At 41.2% G+C, this 22,071-nt stretch overlaps 1 protein-coding gene and 1 long non-coding RNA gene across 5 annotated transcripts in view; both read left to right on the top strand.

Annotated features, from left to right (window-relative positions):
- Nucleotides 1-1,686: 1,686 nt before the first annotated feature.
- On the top strand, nucleotides 1,687-6,314 carry LOC134351998 (uncharacterized). The gene is made up of 3 exons (XR_010019321.1): nucleotides 1,687-1,715; nucleotides 5,964-6,024; nucleotides 6,255-6,314. It is a non-coding gene; the product is annotated as an uncharacterized LOC134351998 (long non-coding RNA).
- Nucleotides 6,315-9,743: 3,429 nt separating this feature from the next.
- carhsp1 (calcium regulated heat stable protein 1) overlaps nucleotides 9,744-22,071 on the top strand; it is a 79,008-nt gene continuing 66,680 nt past the window's right edge. The window contains exon 1 of one of the 4 annotated variants that reach the window (XM_063059023.1): nucleotides 9,744-10,026. The gene's annotated coding sequence lies outside the window, so the exon portion shown is untranslated. Of the gene's footprint in view, nucleotides 10,027-11,097; nucleotides 11,374-22,071 lie in introns of those variants that run through there. The other 3 variants (XM_063059017.1, XM_063059019.1, XM_063059018.1) reach the window with 3 other exon arrangements.

The following is a 22,071-nucleotide window of genomic DNA, read 5'->3' as shown; positions in this document are numbered from 1 at the left end:
CTATGTTTAATGGTCTCAATCCCCACCCCTAATTCTCTTTGAACTGAGAGGTCAGTCCTCTTCAGAGGACAATTAAGAGTCAGACATGTCGGCTCTATAAGGATTGTGGATTTTCTTTAAGGAACATTAATGAAATCAATTAACACACAATGAAGTTAAGGGAAGTCAGTATGGCAGGGAGCATCTATGGATGGAAATGGACAGTTGATGTTTTGGGTCAGGACGCTTCATGAGGGCTGGAAGGAAAAAGGCCAAAAAAATTAGAGAAATGGGTGAAGCAAGAGCTGGCGAGCAATAGGTGGATCTAGATGGGTGGTGGTGGGGGGGGTGGGTGATAGGGAGGTGAGGAGGAGGTAGTGAGGAGCTAAGAGGTGATAAGCGGAAGTAACAGGGCTGAAGAAGATGAAATCTGATAGGAGAGGACAATGGAATAAAGACAAGGAGATGACGATGGGAATCAGGAATTTGTAGGTGATATGTAAGTCAAGAGTTTGGGTAGAGTATGATGATGGGGTTCAGTTGGTGGGGGAATGAAAGGGGGACAAAGGAGAGTGGTCACTGTGGAGGTTAGATAAAGTATTGTCTGAATTAATGAATCAATTGTGTGTTTACTGTACTCTGCAGTTTAATGTCACCATTATTTCTTCAGGCTTTTAAATTCCAAAATTAGTTATCTGATTATCTAAAACTCCATCAGTTATAGTAAACTGTGTCCTGATCATTAGTCTGGGTATCTTGACCAATAGCACAATTACAGCCAATAAGCTGCTCTAACCCTATATTGTAACAGGTTTGGTAAGCTCATCTGTAGCTCTAGAGTAAGCTGGGATGTGATTTAAAGGGTTGAATAAAACCAATACTCTGTATGCATTAAAAATGACAACAACTGAGAGAAAAAGGTTTTACACTTTGGAAAAAAATCCTTGAACATCATCACTAGGGGACAGTGTCAGACAATTCTTCTATCTGCACTTGTTACTTCCAGGAAACCTTTATTGTAATTGAAGTGTAAACAAGGAGTTGCATTGTAAATATAATAACATTAGCATGCAATCGTAGGGTTTGCATCAGAGCATTGACACTTGCACATATGTTGACTATTTTTGAAGCTGCACTGATGGTTGGTGCTGAATAAGTGAACTTGAAGTGCCTATAATTTCAAACACTGAAGATTAGACCTTCCAAAGTTTAAGAATGATTCTTAATATATTCTTCTTACTGTGGTCTGCATTGTATTAATATATTTTGAAATGTTGTTTCATGTCAGAATAATTGTGATCATTAGGGGCCTGAGGGCCTGTTCCTGATCTACAGTATATGCTAATCTAAAAACTTCCACAATTGATTTTATCAAGCGTGTTCTGATTCAGTATTTTATAAAATTACTAAAATGAAGAGACTCTTGAAGGTGGTGGTGCACGCAATGTTCTTCTTGTTTAATGCCAGTTTTTGTATGAGGAGATTAAACTGGCAATGGCGTAGGATTAGCGTAAATGGGTGCTTTGTGGTCAGAGTGAATTGGCAAGCTATATAGCTATAATTCTTTGAGAAACTCACACAGATATTGTGGACAACAGGAATTCTGCAGATGCTGGAAATTCAAGCAACATACATCAAAGTTGCTGGTGAACGCAGCAGGCCAAGCAGCATCTATAGGAAGAGGCGCAGTCGACGTTTCAGGCCGAGACCCTTCGTCAGGACTATCTGAAGGAAGAGTGAGTAAGGGATTTGAAAGCTGGAGGGGGAGGGGGAGATGCAAAATGATAGGAGAAGACAGGAGGGGGAGGGATAGAGCCGAGAGCTGGACAGGTGATAGGCAAAAGGGGATACGAGAGGATCATGGGACAGGAGGTCCGGGAAGAAAGACGGGGGGGGTGACCCAGAGGATGGGCAAGAGGTATATTCAGAGGGACAGAGGGAGAAAAAGGAGAGTGAGAGAAAGAATGTGTGCATAAAAATGAGTAACAGCTGGGGTACGAGGGGGAGGTGGGGCCTAGCGGAAGTTAGAGAAGTCAATGTTCATGCCATCAGGTTGGAGGCTACCCAGACGGAATATAAGGTGTTGTTCCTCCAACCTGAGTGTGGCTTCATCTTTACAGTAGAGGAGGCCATGGATAGACATGTCAGAATGGGAATGGGATGTGGAATTAAAATGTGTGGCCACTGGGAGATCCTGCTTTCTCTGGCGGACAGAGCGTAGATGTTCAGCAAAGCGGTCTCCCAGTCTGCGTCGGGTCTCACCAATATATAAAAGGCCACATTGGGAGCACCGGACGCAGTATATCACCCCAGTCGACTCACAGGTGAAGTGATGCCTCACCTGGAAGGACTGTTTGGGGCCCTGAATGGTGGTAAGGGAGGAAGTGTAAGGGCATGTGTAGCACTTGTTCCGCTTACACGGATAAGTGCCAGGAGGGAGATCAGTGGGGAGGGATGGGGGGGACGAATGGACAAGGGAGTTGTGTAGGGAGCGATCCCTGCGGAATGCAGAGAGAGGGGGGGAGGGAAAGATGTGCTTAGTGGTGGGATCCCGTTGGAGGTGGCGGAAGTTACGGAGAATAATATGTTGGACCCGGAGGCTGGTGGGGTGGTAGGTGAGGACCAGGGGAACCCTATTCCTAGTGGGTTGGTGGGAGGATGGAGTGAGAGCAGATGTACGTGAAATGGGGGAGATGCGTTTAAGAGCAGAGTTGATAGTGGAGGAAGGGAAGCCCCTTTCTTTAAAAAATGAAGACATCTCCCTCGTCCTAGAATGAAAAGCCTCATCCTATTGTGGACGTTGGATTGAAAAGCTTGATTTTATCTTAAATGACATAACCAGGACAGACATAATGTAGTGCTTTTTAAAATACTTAAAAAATAAATGTTTCAAGGTAACTTACTGAGAGTGGCAACAGACTTTCTCTCAGTTTCTACGAATTCAATTTGATAAATTTTATTCATAATGGACATTTACTTATTTTCAGTGAACTATGATTCATCTCCAACCCATTGCGGGCCTCCATATTTGATTCTCTTGTCAGGGCCTATAAATCTTGGCATTTACGAGGCCCCTCCAGTACATTACTTGCCTGTCCTAAATGGCTGGATTGGGGTCAAATTTTATTAGGTTATAAATCCAGCAATTTTGCATTTCACTTTAACTGCAATTAGAAACTTCATGGTGTAAAAGAGCTTTATTCAGTGAAACACTAATAATTGCTCAACAATTTGTGGAGATTTGGAATTGACTCATATATCTTTTATCGTACAAATGATAGGAATTTACATATCAATAAATGTTATTAATCATATTTTTAATTATGTCTGGACAAACAGGACCCATCTCACTTAAGGACCAGGTCCATAACAGAAGCATTGAACTCTTCCTTGGAGTTTATCTGTTTACCTGATTCCCATGGACTTTAGCAAAGAAAACTTCCAAAATAAAATTACCCCAAGCCCAGCGAAAACTGAATGTGATTTATTCACCAATTTGATTGAGAGGATGATCATGGGGGAGAAACCTGGTTATAGATTGGATAGATAGACCAGAATTGCCAAGAAGATTTGTAAGCCAGCCTGCCCTCCTTGCACTGCTCCTTCCAGATCTTGTCAGGCCCATTCCCAAGTTCTACTTTGTATGAATTTCTGGCTTTGGCAAAAAAATTACATCTTCTGCAGCTGGAAGGATGGCACTGACAAAAGTAAGGACTGATTCATTATTAGGAATCTAGGAGAGCCAAGAGAAGCATATATCTTCTTGATACAGTATTAAAAGATATTCATGCTGGAGTTTGCTATTTAGCTACAGAGAGTACCTTACAAAGGTATTAATAATAACATAAAATAAAGCAGGCTGTTATCAGAATATCTACCAACGGGTGCTTGTTTCGTCTTGTGATAGATCACTTAAGGTGAAAAGAATTAGCAGGGGAAATATTTTGAAAGAACTTTGGTTGCTAAAGATCTTTCCCACCTGAATTTTTCCTCACACAATTGGTCACCATCAAGAACTCCATTACATCTGTATTAGGTAATTACGCAATGGTTGAAGATAAGCCAGTTATCCTTCATTATATGTCACCATCTATTCAGTTTTTCCCCCACTGAAAGTACAGCATGTGCTTATGGGCTTCGTGCTTCACTGTTCCTGGTCATGACAACCCTTCTATACTAGTCAAATTTTATTTGATTATGATTCTGTGAAACATTTTGGGATGTTTTGTGACAGTAAGGATGTAGTCCTTGATATTATGCATGGATGAAAAAGGCTTGTATATTTCATACACCCACCTGGTATGCACTTCTCAATTTCTAACAAAATAAAATGGTAATTCCTGAATGTAATTGGATCACAATATCTTTGACTCTGACTTGTTTATTTTAAATACAAACTATCCTTTCCCTCACGTCGCTTTGTTTTCTCTCCACCCTTCCATTTATTGCCTCTATCTTCTCCTACTTTCTTCACTGACATTTGATCTGCACTTTCTTTTCATTCCCTGTAAGTACAGTATTCATACTGTCTCAAATGCTACACCATTGGCATTACTGCCTCATTTTTCATTCTGATGTTGATGAAGAGCTTAAAAGCCCAATTAATATCATTTTTCAAATACAACCAAGCAGTAATTTCTAGCTCTTTATATAATCTTATTGGAGAAAAGAATCAAAGTCCACTTCCATCACTGTGCAGCACAGCATAAGAAGAAATAAATTAAATATTTCACCATTTCATGTCACCAATTAATCTTGGACGAAACTTACCATTCAATATTTATTTGTTTAGAGATACAGCATGGCAACAGGCCCTTCTGGCCCCATGAGCCCAGGCTGCCCAGTTACTCCCATGTGACCAATTAACCTAGTAACCCATATGTCCTTGGGAATGTGGATGGAAACTGAGCCACCCAGAGGAACCCACCTGATCACAGGAAGAATGAACAAATTCCTTACAGACAGGGGGAGGAGGGGGACTGAACCTGGGTCACTGGCATTGTAACATTGATTTTCGTACCTAATCAATACATTATGTTTTATTTTACATAAGTTCCTCCAGGACTACTTTTAGTAAAGTAACTCATTACGCGATGCACTGCACTTGAGTTATTTATCTTTCTTAACACATTTTATTTTCAGAGAACTGTTAAATGTAAATAGTGTTCATCATCATTAACATAACAGTCTTCCTTAGGAACAAACCGCTGGATGGATTCTGTTGGACTGGCAAGACGTCTGAAAATGTTATTTTATTCCTACAAACAACACGGAATGGCAAATCAAATGCAGGCTCTTTATAAAATAAAAATGTGATTAGGAAGTCAGTATATCTTTCCCGACAACTTGAACAGCAGCCCATATCAATATAGCTTACCCATTTCAACAACATATATAAAAACTATTTCCCAGGCTCAGTGTTTCTGATTTATAACATGGACTGTTATAATTATTTTCTACACACACTCCCAGCTACACATCCTCAGGCCTCTTGGCTGAAAAGCCATAAAGAAAATTGAAAAGATTACACCAAATACTTTGAAAGGCTGCACCTCTCTGAAGGTTTTCACAATGCTATTAGACAGCAATCTTGTGCCGATTTTAAATTGACATTCAAGTACCCTCTTGAATCAAAGTCTTTACCAGCTCACTTTCTTTGTTGAATTACTTTCATGTCGCAGGAATACTCTTAGTACGGTAATCCTGCTCCACTACCAATAAAGGAGCCATTTAAGATATTAAAATGGATTGTGCCTCTTCTTCAAAATCCAGTGAGTTAATACCTAAACATGTAACTTCAGTTTTTGATTTCCTTTTGTGTCCTTAAGGAGATGCCTCCTTAAATTAAGATACTTAGAATTTAAAAATGTCTAATTCAGCAACATGGAATTACAGGTGAAGTCTTCAGTATTATTAATCAGATGTAAGAGTAGTTAAAATAAGTTATCTGCAAAACAATTTTCTTTTCTTTTCTTAAAATGAAGGTGCAGATTCAACTTCTTGACTGGACTTCCAGACTCAATCAAGTTTCATGTACACTTAAAGGTAATTTGCCAATGAAAATGAAATTACTCATGCACTTCAACTGAGGTAAAAGACTTCAATTTGATTAGATTAGCTTTGACTACATTAGATTAGATTACTTTGAAATATATAATTAAATGTGCAACTTGCATCAGCGACCAACACAGTCACATTGTGCTGGGGGCAGTGAGTAAGTGTCGCCATGTTTAAGAATGCTCACAATTTACTAACTCTAACCCATATGTTTTTAGAATGTGGGAGGAACCCAAAGTCCCCAGAGAAACCAATGCTGCCAAAGGGACAAACTCCTCACGGACAATGGCGGGAATTGAATGCCTATCGCTGATCACCGGCACTGTAATAATATTATGCAAACCACTTTGCTACTATGCCACCCCCATGGTGAACAAGTTCATTGTTACCTAGCCAAGAACATAATTAATTAAATGTTGAATTGCCCTTTTCTCCTGAGACAGCAATGCAAATTATAAACTAAGGTCTGAAAAGAATACCCAAAGGGAGTGACTTGCGGTTACAACTCCTAGAAAATAAATCAAGTCTCCACAAATTGTGCATGAGCAGCAAGCACTTTCCAATGGGTGAGTAGCTAACAACTCACCTGTTAATGAGTGAATACATACAAATCATTGATCAGTTAAAAAAAACAAAAGAATGCATAAAGATGTCCTTTCTCACAAGAAGGTTTAAATACAAAGAGGAGGAAGTTACATTTCAGTTGTACAGATCCTTGTTCAGACTCATTTGGCATACTGCATTCCAATTTATTTGCTGCATTTCAAGAAGGATGTATTAGTTTTGGCAAGGCAGCAAAGGGAACTCAACTATTATATATTCAGGTTATATAAACTTGGCTTGTGTTTCAACAAAGTAAAGGGTTAAGGTTTTTTTATGAGATATATATAGATAGATAGATAGATAGATAGAGATAGAGAGAGAGAGAGATTATTATAATTAGAACAACCAGAATAATGAGGCCAGAATTCAGCATTAATTTGTGTGAACTTAATGAACAATTCCAATAATTCCAATGCAAGTGTGATGGAAGGGGCATAAATAATACAATGAGTGGAACTGCCTAAACTTTTATTGTCTGTTTTTGAGAGTTAAATCCAACATAATGGTAAAAAAAAATGAACTTAAGCAGTTGGGACGATGGACATTTTGTACCTGAATTCCTTGGTGGGATTAACCAAACTACAGAAAATGACGAAGGGTCTCGGCCTGAAACGTCGACTGCGCCTCTTCCTATAGATGCTGCTTGGCCTGCTGCGTTCACCAGCAACTTTGATGTATGTTGCTTGAATTTCCAGCATCTGCAGAATTCCTGTTGTTTACAGAAAATGAACCTACTTGATGGTCTGGCCTACAGTCTAATTCTGGACTCTGCTGCATCACGCTTAAGAAAGTTGGCCGATGTTCCCTTTTGTGGTGGTGTTAAAGGATGGGCAGTGGTTTGTCATGGCATCCCTAGTCCCTGGCTGAAATACTTGGATTTCCAGGTACTAGAAAAGGAGGAGCCATGGTGTGTTCATTTGCTTTCTTTTCAAAGGATAAAAACTCTCTTGTACCTGGAAGTTGTGGTCACAGCTGCAGATTATCAATGGGCATATGCTGTAGATAGTCATGTGCACTTGCAGCCCATTGAGATTAAATTCGTATTCTACTTCATAATGATCAGAAATGAGCTGGTGTAAAGTATGTGGCTGAGGACAAGACCTACATTGCCAGGGAATAACATTCATTCAAATCTGAGGTATTTTTGCTTTGACTCAAACTCATGAGTTTGTTTTGGTGTTTTGTATTGCATTCTTTATGCTTTGTGTGTTCTTTTATGCTGCAGCAGATCTGGAGTAGCAATCATTTTGTTCTCCTTTACACTTGTGTGCTGAAGAGTGACGATAAACAATCTTGAATATTGCTTCATTCCATCTTCCATCTTCTGTTGGAACCTTCAGGCTCAGGACAAAGTGTTTCTACGGGGTCAACAGCTTTTCTTTTTGGATTCACATTTAAATTGTGGTTTTTCAGCTCATGCTCTGCTTGTGTTTGAAGTACTTCGCACCAGAGTAATGTTGATTGAGTTTGCAACAGAATTTCATAATCTTGCATTGAACTACTTATGTTCTAGCTGTTTTCATGGTGATGGCATAATCCAACTGTTGTGTAAATCATACACCAATTGAATATGTACTTATGAACTTGTTTGGATCCAGTTTGTTTGCAATGATTTCTAGTTCAACCATATTGCAGTTTTGTACATAAACCAATCATTTTGATGCTGATTCAAAGTCCAATTATATTTGCATTATCATGATAAAATTAATATGCATGCATCTTTTTCTGAAGGTCATACAGCATTAAACTGGCCACTGAAGGAGACAGTTCAGAATAATTATTGTGATGACTCTCCCAGTGCCACTAAGGATATTCTCAAAATCTTGAAAAAAAAAATAGTAGCTCCAATTTGAAGGAATCCCTAGGCCGGTGACCATTGAAAACGGAAGAACATTTAAAGAGCCCTGATGAACCTTTAGTCCCAGGGATTCCCAACCCTTTTTATGCCATGAACCCCTACCGCTAACTTGGAACCCATGTCCTGCTCTAGTCTTTATGTCAAGAGTACGCTGAGACCAAGAAAAGCAACGCTAAACAATGTACACATTCAATCACCAACTATTTCACTTGCAGCTGAATTTGCCCATCCCACAAAGCCACCAAAGAACCCAAAGAAATTGAGTGGAACCAAGTTACCTGGTGGGTCCAAGGTCATTAAATTGTGTTATTTCATCTACTGACTGATTGGTACATTGGAGTTTCTCTCAGAATCGTATATCGTGGTCCTTAGTGAAATTTTCATTCATGTGGCCAATCATTAATCGTATTCATGATCCATCCACACTCACTTTTCTCTGCATCCTCCCACTGTGATCCTGATCCACCTCATCCCAGTTGATCATTGGGATGCAGGCTCAACCTTCAGGGTCTCAATCCTTCCATGAGTGAAGCTTTAACCATCCCTTCACCACCCTAAGCAAATACCCTGTAACTGCCCAAGTTCCACTACAATGCTGAAGGATACGGAATCAAAGCTTTTATGCATACAAAGCAGATTCTGTTATATATGATGCTTTAGACATTAATAGACTTTGCAGCGGGACTCATATTTCAAACATAAACTGGCCTGTTGCACACCCCTAATTTCACATGTCTTTAAACGCCTGAAACAATTTCCAGGCCACTGGAATCATTTTGCATTCAATAATACTATCAGACCATAAGACACAGGAGCAGACTTGGGCCATTTGGCTCATCGAGTCTGGTCTGCCCTTCAGTCAAGTCAGAATGAAGGGTCTGGTCCGAAATGTCGACTGTTCATTCTTTTTTCATAGATGGTGCCTGGCCTATTGAGTTCCTCCAGCATTTTATTATGCTCTGCTCCACTTTAAATAAACCCAATGACTTGGCCTCCAAAGCCATACCAGGAGGTCACAGATTCCCAAAGTCTTATTTCCCCAGAAAACTCCCTTATCTTCTCAATGTGTAATTTCAATCCCCTCTTGTTCCGGATGCTTTTAGAAGGCCCTAAATAAAACAGGAAATGCTGGAAACACTCAGCAGGGCAGGAGACAACACTGTCGAGGGAAACATGGGCAGTGCTTCTCTATCCAAGCACTTCCAGCAATTAAGCTGTTTCCGACATTGGAGTATTTCGTTTCTACCCTTTTCCAACTTCCTTCTGAGCCAAGAAGCCACACCGCTGTTTACAGGAAACGTATTCACCCAGTGCTGAAATCGTGCGACTGAGGTGTAAGAAGCGTTCTCCTTTCGGTGCCAGTGACAGAAAACTCTCGGAAAGATGGTCTAGTTGCTTTAGACGTGAGGTCATCAGCGGTTCTGTTTGCCTGCGCGACGTGCTCTCCCTCCCACACTCGCCGAGCGCTGGCAGCACCGCAGACGACAGCTGAAGCGGCGCCTGATTCTCTCCACTCATCCACCGTACAGGTAGGAACCGGACCCCCCCCCCCCCCCCAGAAAAAAACACGAGTTCCCACTTGGCGCAGACGCGCACAAAGTTATACTTCTGTGCATTCATTTCGTAGCTCGCAATTTTGCCTCATTTTTATTTGTTGACATGAAACTTCCGACCTTCTGTCGGATTATTTTCTACGGGGTGGCTCTCTTCGCTGAATGAAGCCGCGTCTAGTCGAGATGGAGTTTATTTTTTTTATTTTGCGTGCCGAAGTTACAACTTAAAACCGAGGTTGACGAGTAGCAAACTCCCTTCCCCCATTCATGACCTGTTGCTCATACTCAAAATTTCCCAGAAATTGTTTTCGCGCCAAATAGCAACCCTCTGAGCGTCTGCCAAATTTATACATAAGTTTAATTTTCACTCACTCAGTCGCGCTCAATTTTGTGGAAATCTGGGATTCGAACCATAATTCCAGTGATTGTGACCTGCCACCTTTTACTCCCAGCAGTGAATAAACAGGCTGGTTATAGTAAAATGAATTTCACCCTCATCAAATAAATTCCCCGGCAGAGAGAGAGAGCGAGAGTGAAAATGTATTGTGGATCTGGGAAAGGTATTCAGCACGCAACATGAGATCTCGCTTTTTGCCGAGGTTTCTTTATCCCGGAACTCTGTGCTAATGAAACACCTCGCCTTGTAAAACCCTGTCCTTGAGCTGACTTCGGATGTAAATTAACGCCCATCAGTAAAAATGTCTGCTTTCCAATTAAACGAAGCACATCGCCTGTGTCCGCTGGGCATTTCTCTCTTTGTTTGACTTCCTTAGTGTTAGAAGCTAAATAATCCTCTGGTGGAAACAAACCAAAAGCCTAGGATGAATGATAGCCTGAGCGCGAGTCGTGTGAAATTGAAGCGGATACCTAAACGGAACATAATTATCTACAGATCTTGCTATAGAAAGAAACCATTATATAAGTGCCCAGTTCCTCAAACAGTTACTCAGTATTGCTTTCTGTGCCGGTCTGATAACAATTTCAGTTCACGAAGTCCCTCCCCCCACCTCGAGAGTGTTTTCGGAATTTTCTTCCATTGCTTGGACGCGGTAGCACAGTCCTGGTTAGCCATCACCCAGGATATAAAACTACACAGAGTTATGGCAGACTCGCCAGTTTTCTGTGGGTGTTAATTGTGGAGTGTCGGAGGATGGCAGGAGCAGCAGCGGGCATGTCTGGGAATTGAGGTGCCAACGTCTTTAAACTATAATATGGGACTATACTTGTGCTAAACAATGGAAGAAGCAGGAGAAAAACAGAATTTAGTAATTCCATAGAAAAAGAAAAGGTAATCCTGCAACTAATAGTTGATAATTAACTAAGGTAAGGTTCCATAAATGCCAGCTTATCACTTTTGGAATCTAGCACTGGTGCAAATGTTTCTGGTATCTATGGTTGTCACTAACGTGAAGTGCACATTTATCAGTCTCCTAATATTTATATAGCAGCTCCACCCCCACCATTAGCAATACTGGTTTTCAGACTGCTTGCTGTTGTCCATTGGAGAACTTGGAGCTCTTCTGTGAATGAACACAATTACGTTGGGGATCCTGACTATGGTACTGAAGAATTGTATTGGATCTGCAGCACAAATCTATGACAAAGGCGTAAAATTGCACAAACTTTTTTCTGTACACTTGCAACCAATCAATTGGTAGCCCCCTTCTAATTAAAGATAAAATGAAGAAAATCTCTTGAGAATGATAGTTAACTAATCATTTGCACAACAAAACCTTGAGTTTTGCCAACAACTGGTTTCCTTAAGAGTCTTTGAAATATAACTGAGAAATTTTTAGAAGTTAGTGACTGCTGTTGATGTCATGACCATGTTTATCAAGTTTTCTTTAAGTGCGGTTGAAGTTGATGGAATTTTGGAGGGAGAGTTGCTGCTCATCTAAAATCTCCCCACCGTCTAAAACCACTCATTAAATAGATGGTTGCCCCCCACCAATCACAACATGAGAATTTGAGGCTAATCATAAAATTGTTCATAATGTGACGTGTGGTATGACATAGGCGATTGTGGTCTTCTCATGACCATGATCATTTGTGGCAAATTTTCCTACAGAAGTGTTTTACCATTGTCACCTTCTGGTCAGTGTTTTTACAAAATAGGTGACCTAAGCCATTATCAATACTCTTCAGACATTGCTTGCCTGGTTTCAGTGGTTGTATAACCAGGACGTGATATGTACCAGCTGCTCATATGATCATCCATCACCTGATCCTGTGGCTTCATGTGACCCGATCGGGGAGTGGGGAGGAGTTGCTAAACAGCTGCTCCACCTTACCTAAGGTGACCTGCTGGCTAGCAGAAGGAAGGAGCGTCGTACACCTCCTTTGGTAGAGACATATCTCCACGCCACCAGCCAACATAAGAGTCATACAGCATGGAAGCATGCTAATCGACCCACGGTGTCCACTCTTTCTCAGAGGAAACTCTGAAAAAGTTTGCAGATCATGGGATTTGGGTGTTTCTTGTCTAGCCTGAACATTTATTGTATAGTCTTAATTTTGGTGATTTGTTAAATGACTTCAGAAAACATGAGTCAACTGCATTAGTGTAGGTCTGGTTATTATAAAGACCAAAGGCATAATGATGGCAACATACATCAAAGTTGCTGGTGAACGCAGCAGGCCAAGCAGCATCTATAGGAAGAGGCGCAGTCGACATTTCAGGCCGAGACCCTTCGTCAGGACTAACTGAAGGAAGAGTGAGTAAGGGATTTGAAAGCTGGAGGGGGAGGGGGAGATGCAAAATGATAGGAGAAGACAGGAGGGGGAGGGATAGAGCCGAGAGCTGGACAGGTGATAGGCAAAAGGGGATACGAGAGGATCATGGGACAGGAGGTCCGGGAAGAAAGACGGGGGGGGGGTGACCCAGAGGATGGGCAAGAGGTATATTCAGAGGGACAGAGGGAGAAAAAGGAGAGTGAGAGAAAGAATGTGTGCATAAAAATGAGTAACAGCTGGGGTACGAGGGGGAGGTGGGGCCTAGCGGAAGTTAGAGAAGTCAATGTTCATGCCATCAGGTTGGAGGCTACCCAGACGGAATATAAGGTGTTGTTCCTCCAACCTGAGTGTGGCTTCATCTTTACAGTAGAGGAGGCCGTGGATAGACATGTCAGAATGGGAATGGGATGTGGAATTAAAATGTGTGGCCACTGGGAGATCCTGCTTTCTCTGGCGGACAGAGCGTAGATGTTCAGCAAAGCGGTCTCCCAGTCTGCGTTGGGTCTCACCAATATATAAAAGGCCACATCGGGAGCACCGGACGCAGTATATCACCCCAGTCGACTCACAGGTGAAGTGATGCCTCACCTGGAAGGACTGTTTGGGGCCCTGAATGGTGGTAAGGGAGGAAGTGTAAGGGCATGTGTAGCACTTGTTCCGCTTACACGGATAAGTGCCAGGAGGGAGATCAGTGGGGAGGGATGGGGGGGACGAATGGACAAGGGAGTTAGTTGTGTAGGGAGCGATCCCTGCGGAATGCAGAGAGAGGGGGGGAGGGAAAGATGTGCTTAGTGGTGGGATCCCGTTGGAGGTGGCGGAAGTTACGGAGAATAATATGTTGGACCCGGAGGCTGGTGGGGTGGTAGGTGAGAACCAGGGGAACCCTATTCCTAGTGGGGTGGTGGGAGGATGGAGTGAGAGCAGATGTACGTGAAATGGGGGAGATGCGTTTAAGAGCAGAGTTGATAGTGGAGGAAGGGAAGCCCCTTTCTTTAAAAAATGAAGACATCTCCCTCGTCCTAGAATGAAAAGCCTCATCCTGAGAGCAGATGCGGCGGAGACGGAGGAATTGCGAGAAGGGGATGGCGTTTTTCCAAGAGACAGGGTGAGAAGAGGAATAGTCCAGATAGCTGTGAGAGTAGATTTCCTTCTCTGAAGGTTATCATTGGACCAGATGGATTTTTACAATTCATTAGTTCCACTGCAGCTAGCTTCTTCCAGATTTATTTCATTAGTCGAATTAAATTCTCCAGCTGTTGTACAGTGACAATAATGTCTCCAGATTTGTAGTCTGACCCTCTGGATTCTTTTCAATAATTTGATCATCATGTCTTTCAAAGGTTCCCAAAGTGCTTTGACCTCTGGTTATAAATAATCTCAAACTCTGTCTAATTAGAAGTTCAAAAGCCAATTTATAGCAATTGATCTCTTTCAGTCTTGACTATTCTGTATTCTTTCCTTTGCTAACTTTATGAAGTTTGGCATCGGTGATTGGGAAGTTGTTGGAGTCGATTGTCAAGGATGAGGTTACAGAGTACCTGGAGGCATATGACAAGATAGGCAGAACTCAGCATGGATTCCTTAAAGGAAAGTCCTGCCTGACAAACCTATTACAATTTTTTGAGGAAATTATCAGTAGGCTAGACAAGGGAGATGCAGTGGATGTTGTATATTTGGATTTTCAGAAGGCCTTTGACAAGGTGCCACACATGAGGCTACTTAACAAGATAAGAGCCCATGGAATTACAGGAAAGTTACATATGTGTATAGGGTATTGGCTGATTGGCAGGAAGCAGAGAGTGGGAATAAAGGCATCCTATTCTGGTTGGCTGCCAGTTACCAGTGGTGTTCCACAGGGGTCGGTGTTGGGGCTGCTTCTTTTTACATTGTACATCAACGATTTGAATTATGGAATAGATGGGTTTGTGGCTAAGTTTGCTGATGATATGAAGATAGGTAGAGGGGCCGGTAGTGCTGAGGAAACGGAGAGTCTGCAGAGAGACTTGGATAGATTGGAAGAATGGGCAGAGAAGTGGCAAATGAAGTACAATGTTGGAAAGTGTATGGTTATGCACTTTGGCAGAAAAAATAAATGGGCAGATTGTTATTTAAATGGGGAAAGAATTCAAAGTTCGGAGATGCAACGGGACTTCAGAGTCCTCGTACAGAATACCCTTGAAGTTAACCTCCAGGTTGAGTCAGTAATGAAGAAGGTGAATGCAATGTTGACATTCATTTCTAGAGGAATAGAGTATAGGAGCAGGGATGTGATGTTGAGGCTCTATAAGGCGCTGGTGAGACCTCACTTGGAGTACTGTGGGCAGTTTTGGTCTCCTTATTTAAGAAAGGATATGCTGACGTTGGAGAGGGTACAGAGAAGATTCACTAGAATGATTCTGGGAATGAGAGGGTTAACATATGAGGAACGTTTGTCCGCTCTTGAACTGTATTCCCTGGAGTTTAGAAGAATGAGGGGAGACCTCATAGAAACATTTCGAATGTTGAAAGGCATGGACAGAGTGGATGTGGCAAAGTTGTTTCCCATGATGGGGGAGTCTAGTACAAGAGGGCATGACTTAAGGATTGAAGGGCGCCCATTCAGAACAGAAATGCGAAGAAATTTTTTTAGTCAGAGGGTGGTGAATCTATGGAATTTGTTGCCACGGGCAGCAGTGGAGGCCAGGTCATTGGGTGTATTTAAGGCCGAGATTGATAGGTATCTGAGTAGCCAGGGCATCAAAGGTTATGGTGAGAAGGCGGGGGAGCAGGACTAAATGGGAGAATGGATCAGCTCATGATAAAATGGGCGGAGCAGACTCGATGGGCCGAATGGCCGACTTCTGCTCCTTTGTCTTATGGCCTTATGAAGTCTTTCATTCTCTAAGATGTTTAAACTTTTGTTTTTATACTTTCAGATCTCAGAGTTGACTAGTTTTGCTAATCTTGCTACAAAGTTAAATAATTTCAACTTTTGAATTGGCAGTAGACCATGAAGTAGTCTGCCAAATTGGAAAGGAAGTCTTGCTACATTTTTCAAGATGATTTTACCAAATTTTCTTGAAAACTTACAGTGTGCTGTGGCATCTGGACCAGCTAGAAAAATAGGCTGAAATGACAGATAGAATTTAATGCAGACACGTGTGAAGTGTTGCACTTTGGGAGGACAAACCAGGGTAAGACTTAAACACACAAAATGCTGGAGGAACTCAGCAGGATGGACAGCAGCTATGGAAAAGAGCATTGTGGACATTTTGGGCCAAGACCCTTCATAAGAAAGTGGGGAGAGGGGAGGAAGAACCACAAGGATATAGGTGAAACTGGGAGGGGTGAAGTAATAAGCTAGGAAGTTAATTGGTGAAAGAGATACAGAGCTGGAGAAGGGGGAATCTGATGGGAGAGGACAGAAGACCACGCAAGGAAGAAAAGAGGGAGGAGCGCCAGAGGGAGATGATGGGCAGGTGAGGGGATAAGGTGAGAGAGGGAAATGGATATGGGGAATAGTGAAGGGGGGCATTACCAGAAGTTCGAGAAATCGATGTTCATGCCATCAGGTTAGAGGCTACCCAGACAGAATATAAGGGTTGCTCCTCCAACATGAGAGTGGCTTCATCGTGATAGTAGAGGAGGTCATGGATTCACATGTTGGAATGGGAATAGGAAGTGGAATTAAAATGGGTGGCCACTGGGAGATCCTGCTTTTTATGGCGGACAGAGCATAGTTGCTTGGCAAAGCGGTGTCCCAATCTTTTAGCTCTCAATGATATATAGGAGGCCACATCGGGAGCCCCAAATACAGGAGGTGACCCCAACAGACTCACAGGTGAAGTGTCGCCTCAGCTGGAAGGACTGTTTGGGGCCCTGAATGGTAATGAGGGAGGAGGTGTGGGGGCAGGTGTAGCTGTTGGTCCGTTTACACAGTAAGAAGCAGGGCAACGAGAGTTGTGATAGAACAGAGGGATCAGGGAATACAGATCCATAATTCATTGAAAGTGGCTTCACAGGTAGATAAAGTCGTAAAGAAAGCTTTTGGCACATTGACCTTTCCAAATTGAAGTATTAAGAACAGGAGCTGGAATGTTATATTGAAGTTGCATAAGACAATTTGGAGAATTGTGTGCAGCTTTGGTCATCTACCTACAGGAAAGATGTCATATTTTGAACGAGTGCTGAAAAGGTTTACCAGGATGTTGCTGGGGCTTGAACTGAGGTAGAGGGAAAGAGTGAATAGATTAGGAATTTATTCTCTAGAGCATAAAAGAATGAGGGGAGATTTGATCGAGGTATACAAGATTGAATGATATAGATAGGGTAAATGCAAATGGGCTTTTTCCACTGGGGTTAGCTGAGACTAGAACTAGAGGTCATGTGTTAAGGGGGAAAGGTGAAATGTTTAAGGGGAACATGGGGGGGGGAGAATTTCTTCTTTCAGAGTGGTGAGAGTGGAATGAGCTGCCAGTGGAAGTGGGAGATGATTGATTTCAACATTAAGAGACATTAGGATAGGTATATGGATGGTCTGAGTGTGGAGGACTATGGTCTGCATGTGGGTTAACGGGACTGGGCAGATTAATGGGTTGGTATGGACTAGATGGGCTGACGAGCCTGTTTCTGTGCTGTAGCACTCTCTGACTCTATGCACCAGTTCTGGCAAGAGAGGAATGTGCCACTGTAACAGGCAGACCAGATGTATGGATTGATGCTTAATTAGTCATCCACCATAAAGTCTTGAGCAGAGTGGGTTAAACCATGCAACCAGGTAGGATGAGAGAAGGTAGTGATTATGTTGATGAAGGAAAGACATCAATGGAATCAATATGTGATGAGCAGATTACTTACTACCTGTGGGAGTATTTTAATTACGCCCTTTACTTTCTGAGGCAGAAAGTAAAGATCTTCAAAATCAAGCAAATTTGTTAAATTTAATAAATGTGAGCTTTAACCAATCTCAGAATCACGTTTATTGTTGTGAAATTTGTTGCTCTGCAACAGCAGTACAGTGTATTACATAAAAAATAACTAAGTTACAATAAGAAATATTAAAAAAATAGGTAGTGTTCATGGGTTAAATCTGATGGAAAGCTACTCCGCTCAACACTTGCTGTTGCTGTGTATGTTTAAATGATATTATAATGGCAAAGTATTTTAAAGAGCATAAGAGCATACCCCAGCTAGCTTGTGTGGTATGTAGAAATTTTATCAAATTATCCTGTATTTAAGAGCCTGAAATAATTTTACGAAGTAGAGCGGCACCTTGATGAAAATGAAGTTGGGATTTACTTTGAGTATTTATTTTAAAAAAAGTGAAGGATTAGAAACCACTTCAGTGTTACTTCCTTTTCTCAGTCTAGTGAGGGGGGCATACTTCCTCTTTTACCAGCAGTGCAGTATTTTGTACCTGTTGTCAAATGGCAGTTCCATTACAGACACTGCCACCCAATTGTCCAGGAAATTCTTTTCTACGTTCAAATACTGTACAACTGAGTAATAATAGGGAACACCATAAATGACCAGTGCAATTTTTGTCACTCCCTATTTGACATTCCTCTCATTGCAGAAATACTTGGAATGTCCAGACACAAAAGATAAGAATGGTGTGGAAGTTACTTTTCATACCATTGCCTTCACTGGAAAGAGTTTCCAAAACCAATTTAGGCAGGTTAGTTTTCTCAGGAAAGCAGAAAAACTGGAAATGCCAGATTCTGGATAATTTGTGCAGAAGTTCAACCATGATTTTAGAACTAATTGAAAAACAAAATATTTTGATGCATATTTTCAATTAGTGTAAAGATGATGTCAGCCTTTACCTGCAGATCTTTACTATTCTGACTCTCTAACTTGAATTAAATGTTTACAGCTTTTTTTAGGAGCATGCATTTTTTTATACAAAATTATTAAAGTGGTAATGTTTTCTGATTTGTTTGAACTAAGCTTAAATTTGTTATCATAACTTGTCTGATCACCTTTCTGTTTCTATGGTGATTTCCTCAATTAACTCTCTCTCAGTTTCCCATTCTTCTCAATGCAGGAATACTTGATACTTAAATTGCTGCTTCAATACAAATAGATTTACTGTATTTGATATGGTACCAATATCAGAAAGAAATAATTTGAAAATAACAAAACAGAGTGAAGCATATTGATGGGCTGAAAATCCACAGGGCTTTTAGTGCTTCACCCGCTTCAGACCCTACCCTTACCAATATGTGGAAGCAAGGATCTTGGATTATTATTCAATAATTTTGCAGCAGTGGTTTGCACTCTCTGTTTTATCCTTTTGTTTTCAAGCATCTTGTTAAAATTGTTCTATTAAAGTTTTTACTCTATGACAACTGCAATTTTCCTTATTTGATTAGTGTTTTCATTTGTGGGCCTGACCTGGTGTTGCTGATGCTCATTCACAGAGTATTTGCCCTTGCAGTTTTATTATCTTCAGTCTGCTATCCCGATCCTTGGTTTGAAGTGAGAGGCCAACATCTAATCAAGCCATATTCTCGCGTAGACTTGGGGTTTAGTGTTTCAATTGAATTAAAGAACTTTGTTAATGAAAATCAATAAACAGCAGATGCTTTGAATCTGAAATAAAAACACAAATTTTTGGAAACACTCAGTAAGTCAGGCAGGATTTCCGGAAAGAGCAACATAGTTGATGTTTTGTTGTAACTAGGGAAGAGAGTAAACATGTTACTTCACTTGCGAAGAGGATCCAGGAGTGATGATTAAAATATAAGGCTAGGATTACCATAGTGATAAACTGTAGAAGTCATTTCCCTGATAAATTAATAAGAGGAGTTAGTGAGAGGACAGAGCTGTATACAATGTCCAGGAATCAGATAGTGTTATTGTAAAGAAAAACTGTGTTAATGTGTTTGAAGAATCCATAGCTGGCGTGATACAGTGAAAGTAAAAACGCTACACTGGAATGATACATTGCGGCCTTAATGTCATACTGAACAATATTGGGGAATACCTGATTTGCATTGTCTATCTATGATGTTACTTGAGAAATAATTCAAGCTGTGAAAACTTTGCTTTAAGAAGGATTTTGGCAAGTTTTCTTCATTCCATTTTGCTATCTAAACGTATATTTCGTCATGAATATTTCCGCTGTTAGTACAAGTATCATTAATGTGTCCAACTGGAATGTGATGTAGAATTTGTTTTCTCCATACAAGTTAAAAGTTTGGAATGTCTATGTTTTGCTTAGATGGTTCCTCGTTAGCACATTTGTTGTAACTTGTCTCACCTGGATGGCCGAAGACCTATTCTCTGAGTTGTAATGCAGGTTTTGTCCACTGCAAGTAAAGTGAAGGATGCAGTTTCAATTACTGTTTTTTTTTTGACCTGTAAGTGTTTTAGTGGTGCATCCTTTTCCTCAGAAGTTTGTCTCCGTTCTACAGCTCTTATATGAACATATCCAAGAAATGGTTCAGACCAGTGGATCCACAGCAGATGCAGCCTCTGTCATAGAACTGCAGTTTGTGTGTACTGAGGCCAATCTCCTTACCACCTTTCACTTGTCTGTTGAAGTGTATGGGGAACTGGTCCTGCATTAAACATTTATAAAATAAGATACTCCGTACAGATAACAGTAAAAGTCTGTGAGGTTGCTCCAGAAACTGTGCATCATGGTACAAAGATGTTTTCAAAGCCTCCTTGAAGAAAGCTTAACGTTCTCATCAGTTCATGGGAATTCCTGACCTACAGGCATTCGAAATGAAAAAAAAATCCCAAGGGACAATGAGAAACATGAATTTGTAAGGGAGGAGAGATGACAAAAGGGTGACAACATTTCCCAAACTACCTCACCACCCATCTGTCCCATCAAACTCACTGAAGCCCATTTAGAGCAGCGTATGTGCAGATCACATAGAGGCGTTAGTAATCACCTTGACCCCCAAGGAAGTGATGAGGAAGAAGAGTACAAAAAGATGAGGCTGTGCAGGTGAGGTAAGTTTCCTTCACTAAAGGACACAAAGCAGATATAATAGTAAGTGTTAATGGGCAGTTTTATTCTGGTGCTAACTGTATGAGTTCATTTTGACAGTTCACTGGATGTTGACCTTAGTTATCTAATGTTAATTGTCTGGTATTTTAACCAGCATGTAATTCATAAATAGAAGCACTGCGGAGAGTGGTAATGCTGCTAGGATACAAAATAAAGTAAATTGCCTGGTGGCATTAACAGTTTTTCAGTGGTGTTGAAGGTACCTACTTGTAATATCTGCGCATAAATGTTTTGCAATGTTTAAATGAAAGGTGTCGAAAGAATTTGATATACTGATGATTTCTTCCAATGTTGGAATCACATTCTTCATTATTTCATTATCACTTGTAATTTTTAAGAGAAGCATATAAATAGCTTGGTGTCATTGCCATGTCTACTTCAGCCTCAGTGAGGTACAGTTTTTAAAATAAAAATTCAAGGGTTGTATAATAAATTATTTGACATGAAATATAAGTATTTTATTTGCTAGCCTAAATAGAACAGAACTTGCATATTATTTCTGAAAATGCATTGTTGAAGGTGGCATAATGGTATAATAATTAACATTGTTGGGGTGTAGCTCTGTTGGCCTGCGTCAGTCCTGACTTCCAGTGCTGTCTGTGTGGTATTTTCACATTCTCTTGATGGAGCACCATGGGGATCAGTTTCCCCCCATATCCCAAAGACAAAGTCACAACAGTTAATTGGCTATGGTAATAAGTTGTAGATGGGTGGTCGGAGAACCTGGGTGAAGTTGATGGGCATGTACGAGAGGATGGGTTCAGTGAAACGTGAGGGGTGGGAATGCTCGGAGAGCCTATGCATTATGCTAATCTCATTTCATTCTCCCTATGTCTCTCTCAACTTCAACCAGATTCTGCCATTCACCTACACACCATGGTCTATTTACATTGACCCACTAGCCTGTGCATGTATGGCTTGTATGGAGCACCCACAGCAAACCCATAGGGTCTTGGGGAGAATGTTTCAGCTCTACAAGGACAGCACCTGGGAGGCTGGAAATATGAAGCAGCAGCTTTGTCAGTTGTTGGACTGTGCCAGTATGGTGGTTTGGAGTTTCTGCATAGTGTTGGCGGGTTAAAGATGGTATTGGGATTGATTTGATTGATTGGATCTCCATAAAACGCTGGAGCAGAATTAGCTCATATGGCCCATGAGCCGAATTCACCATTTTCCCTTTCAACCCCATTCTCCTGGCCTTCTCCCTATAATATTTGATGCCCAATAATTAAGAACCTATCAGCCTCCACTTTAAGTATACCCAATGATAGCCTCTAGCCATC

The sequence above is a fragment of the Mobula hypostoma genome, chromosome 9 (assembly GCF_963921235.1).
Source record: "Mobula hypostoma chromosome 9, sMobHyp1.1, whole genome shotgun sequence".
NCBI lineage: Eukaryota > Metazoa > Chordata > Chondrichthyes > Myliobatiformes > Myliobatidae > Mobula > Mobula hypostoma.
Note: the sequence above shows the minus strand (reverse complement) of the source record. Positions and strands in the feature narration are given on the sequence as shown.